At 38.7% G+C, this 4958-nt stretch overlaps 1 pseudogene; it reads left to right on the top strand.

Annotated features, from left to right (window-relative positions):
• The first annotated feature begins 2277 nt into the window (after positions 1-2277).
• On the top strand, positions 2278-3622 carry LOC113577328 (gap junction alpha-3 protein-like; annotated as a pseudogene).
• Positions 3623-4958: the final 1336 nt, after the last annotated feature.

The following is a 4958-nucleotide window of genomic DNA, read 5'->3' as shown; positions in this document are numbered from 1 at the left end:
TGTGAAATGTTTGGTTATATGAAAGTTGATTTATTTTACACACAGGCAAAATATTTCAACATATGTTCACTTTCATTTTTTGCATTGCTTCTGGGCCCGCATTATGCACATTTTGGTTGTTGATTTGTCTTTATACCTTTACATGGTGCAAAAAAAATAATTTTGCTAATTTTTAAACAGTCAAATTTTATTATTTCATCGTTTCTTTCTTTTTTTTGCACATGTAGTAGAGCTCATGACAGTAGTAAGCTCTGTGGAGCAGTGGTGATGAATTTGGGCAGCAAACAGGGGTGTGGCTTGCACTCGTGCAGAGAAACAGCTCTATGAATGCACCCGTGCATGGTCACACAGCGTGATGGTAAGGATGGCATGGAGGATGAGGCCGCCACGCTTCGCTGAAGCCCATCAACAAGTTAAGATCTCTTTCAATACATTTGCCTATGTTTTGTATGTAAAGGTTGTGGATATGTAAGATTTTGGTGGAGTTATTTGCCTACCAGAGATGATAAACTATTCATTGCCTGATAACAAATCAGACAATGAGCCTGTAATAATGGAAATGATGCATCAATAGTTTGTGCCATTATGCACAAAGAAAATCTCGCATCTTCTCTATTGTCAGACTGACAGTTTATCATGTCAAAAAGGTAAACATGTAGGTTATAGCTCCTTCAGTGTAACAGGTTTAATTTGATTGATAGTTGAACTAGTACCTCATACCTTACATAACTAGTATAAAAGTAGTAATATCCTTCAGCATGTAAACTTTCAATTTTAAATTTGTTTTCATTTGCAGCATTGGTATCTCAGCTCTGGAGCTTACCACATATATACTAAGGAAATATGTATTGTATTTGCACACAATATTTAGAAGTGTAAAATAGAAGCAATAGTATCAACCATTCTGCCATCTAGATGATTCATTTGACATAGTTAAAATGCTTAACAGGAGCTTCTAATATAAAAAGAAATTACATAGCATAGCAAGAAAAATGAAAAAGTTAAATTTCAGTATATATTTTTAATAATAACCTTTGTCTTACGATGTTTTTGGGAAACCTGCCCTAGATCAATAACTGCAAGTTAATCACATATATGGAAGTAAATATACAGAATTCAGATTTGCATTTCATAAACAAGTTTTTTGGGGGGGGTTTTTTCAAGCAAGGAGTAAATGAATGTATTACTTGGTTCAAGGCACCTTTGCTTGATGTGTGGTCTTACTAGAAGGGTGCACCAACAGTTGATAAGTACACACACGTTGTCATCCAAAATGTTGTCCCTCTGTAGCAGAATGCTACATTTGACCAAATCCCATGTTACATGTTATTACCTGCTGCTTCTGTGATTGAACTGAATAGGTGACGAGTAGGAAATGTAAAAATCTGTGTATTTATTTTGGTGTTCTTACCAACTTGGTTGAGGCAATCCATTGTGTGCATTAACTATTATTTAATAGCATAGCACATTTTGAGCTAAAAGTAAAACATGGAGACATCAAATTAGTGGTGAGGGACCCTGTAGATATATTATGCATTGAAATAATGTTTAAATAATGTGTTTGTGAATTTGCCAGGAAATTATTGTTTTATATTTAGTATCACTTGACATTTCTATAAACACGTACATATAAATATTTAGAATGAAGAGCTTACTTGATCAGTAGTTTGGCATGATATCAGCATGGTGCAAAGACACGGATTATTGATAGCAGTGATGATGACTCACAGATAGACACTCATAAATAATGTGGCTTGAGGAACTGTGAGCCACTAGGGTCTCATCTTATAGGGGATTCGACATCTTGCACCTTATGGCTAAAGCTATAGTTGGGAAATTGAGTTAACTGTAGGTCATTTGAAATATTAAATAGTGTTTCATCTGTCATGGTCAATGAACTTTCTCATGTACTTATCAGAGGCTCTATTGCACATATTTTACCAACCAATTGTCAAATATAAGTCATATAAATCATGTTGATGAAAGTTAAATTAAGCTGTTTATTATGTGTCATACTCATTTTTAATTTTTTTTCCTTTTTATTCAATTGATTCTGTGTAATGCCAAGTGGATAATGAACTAAGGGGAGACATTTAGAAGAGCTTTGTGGAGGAAAGGGTATTTGTCAATATTTAATATCTATTTATTTTTCTTTTTTCGTTTTTATAGAGCTTAACAAGGTCTTCTCTTTGTATTTACTTTTTCTCATTACATTTTGGTACTTTTGATTTAGATTCACCTGACACTGCATTTTATTTATACTAGAACACTTAAAGCATGGGTGACTGGAGCTTTCTGGGATGGCTGTTGGAAAATGCACAAGAACATTCAACAGTCATTGGCAAGGTCTGGCTGCCGGTCATCTTCATCTTCAGGACCCTGGTGCTGGGCTCTGCTGCAGAGGAGGTGTGGGGGGGACGAACAGTCTGACTTCACCTGTAACACGCAGCAGCCCAGCTGCCAGAACGTCTGCTACGATGAGGCCTTCAACATCTCAGAAATCCACTTCTGGGTGCTGCAGATCATCTTCGTGTCCATGCGTATTCTCATTTATCTGGGCCATGTCCTTCACATTGTGTGGATGAAGGAGCAACACGAGGAGAAAGAGAAGGAACCGCGCAAGGCAAATAGGCACCGAGAGGATAAAGACCTCCACAGGAATGGAGGTACAAAAGGAGCGGGGGACGGAGGTGCCCCCAATATGTGACAAGCACAGCAAAGTCCGAATCAGAGGAACCCTCCTGCATACATATGTTTTAAACATCATCTTCAAGATTCTGTTTGAAGTGGGGTTCATCTTTGGCCAGTACTTCCTCTATGGGTTTCAACTTCAGCTTCTTTACACGTATGCAAGTTGGCCCTGCCCAAATATGGTGGATTGCTTTATCTCCAAACCCACAGGAAAGACTATCTTTGTCAAATTTATGCTTGTGGTGGCTCGTGTGTCTCTTGTGTTAAATCTTTCAGAAATCTATCACCTGGGCTGGAAGAAAATCAAACAGGGCATGAACAAGTTTTTGCCAGAGTATGACTCATTGCATTGCATTGCTGATGAAACCAGGGATGCAGATGGTGCTGCTGTCCTACCTGCAATTAGCTCGCCCCCTCCTGTCCTCAAACCCACCTCCTAATTACACAGACATGGCCGTGCTGGTAGCAATGCAGTCCACCCCACAGCAGCTGTGGCCCTTGCAGCCACCACTGCAGCAGAGCACAAGGCTGAGCCAGCTAAGAAAGTTCCTCTATACTCTCTCTATAGCAGCAACAACAGAAACTACTACCATTTGGCCATAGTGCAGAAGTGGGCTAACATGGCTGCAGAGTGACAGATGAGTGAAGTGAAGCTTATCCCCCCCCCCCATGCTACTCTTCCTTCTCCTCCTCCTCCTCCTCCTCCTCTTCATTAAGCATTAAAATGGAGCACAAAAAATTAGCTCATCCTTCCACCCACACAGCTGATATTCTAAGCGATGTGAGGGATGAAGCGTACAATGCCACTGGTGTTAGAACCACCCCAGTGGAGATGCACCAGCCACCTATTTTGATGACAGATATGAGTTTGTTTGGTAGATCCAGAAAGACCAGCAGTATGAGGGCCAGATGTGATGATTTAACAATCTAGTAGACCCCTTCATTCCTTTCATACAACTGTCTCTGGTTATTGAAGATAAAATTCAGGAAGTTAAAAAATACAAATGGAAAAGAGGAAGGGTGCTGCATCTGTGAAGTCCTTTCTTTTCTTAAGAATCTTTCAGCAGTGAGTGATCCTGTGCAATCTGTTAGTTGTAGCGCACCTTGTGCTGGTTAGGAAAACTACATAAAGTATGTGGCAAACACACTAATGTTTTGGGATGATAAAGAAGGAGCAAGCTGGCTCTAATTTTTTCAATCAATGGGGAGAAGATATTTTAGATGTTATGAAGATATATTTAGATGTTATGCACATTTGAGTCCTCTTTTTTCATCAACTCAGACAACCCATTTGCAATATTTGCCTGTCTCTCTTTCGGTAACCCTTTGCCTACTGTAGCCTCAGGTTCCTATTTTTGGATCACAGAAGAGGAATCCACTGTTGCCTTCTGTCTTTGTATCCCAACTTCAAGGTTCAATATGTTGTGTGTTCACAGATGCTCATCATAGCTGCAAATGTTGTTAAGTGACTCTAGTGGCCTTCCTGTCATTTCAAACTAGTCTGACCATTCTTCTGAGTTCCTTTTCCACAAGGTTTTTCCCTCAGCTGAACTTCTGCTCACTTGGTGTTTTTTGTGTATATAAAATGGAAATGGCTAACCAACTGGACAAAGAAGTGGTGAATTAAAATATCAGAAGAGGGCTGTAGAGATAAAAGTAGCAGTCCCAAGTGACAGCAACATCAGAAACAAGGAACATGGAAAGCCTGATGAAAGAAGAGAATGTGGAAACATGTGGAAGGTGAAGGCAACTATGCTTCCTATGGTAATTGGAGCACTAGGGGCCATGACTGCCAAATTGGGAGAATGGCTCCAGCAGATCCCAGGAACTACATCCGAGATCTCCTTCCAGAAGATGGCAACAGCTAAGAGTCTACAAAGGACCATCAAGTTCCCAGGTTTCTGGTAGAGGATTCGAGCTTGAAGGAAAAAGAGTGGGGAATTTATATATATATATATATATATATATATATATATATATATATATATATATATATATATATATATATATATATACACACACACACACATATATATATATATATATATATATATATACATATTTATACATATTTATAGAGAGAGAGAGGGGGGGGGGGGAAGATACCCATTAACTGACAGGTTGACAGTCACCCATATTGATGAAGTGAAAACATGGTTTTAGAGAGTTTCAGAAATTAATTCAAAATCAAAAACTTAAATCTCTCATTCACAAAAGTAGTGCTGTGATAGATTGTGGTCAGGTGCATCCTGTTTGCTTTAGTTATT

This window comes from Electrophorus electricus, chromosome 18, assembly GCF_041902795.1.
Source record: "Electrophorus electricus isolate QZ-2024a chromosome 18, ASM4190279v1, whole genome shotgun sequence".
In the NCBI taxonomy this organism is placed as follows: Eukaryota; Metazoa; Chordata; class Actinopteri; order Gymnotiformes; family Gymnotidae; genus Electrophorus; species Electrophorus electricus.
Note: the sequence above shows the minus strand (reverse complement) of the source record. Positions and strands in the feature narration are given on the sequence as shown.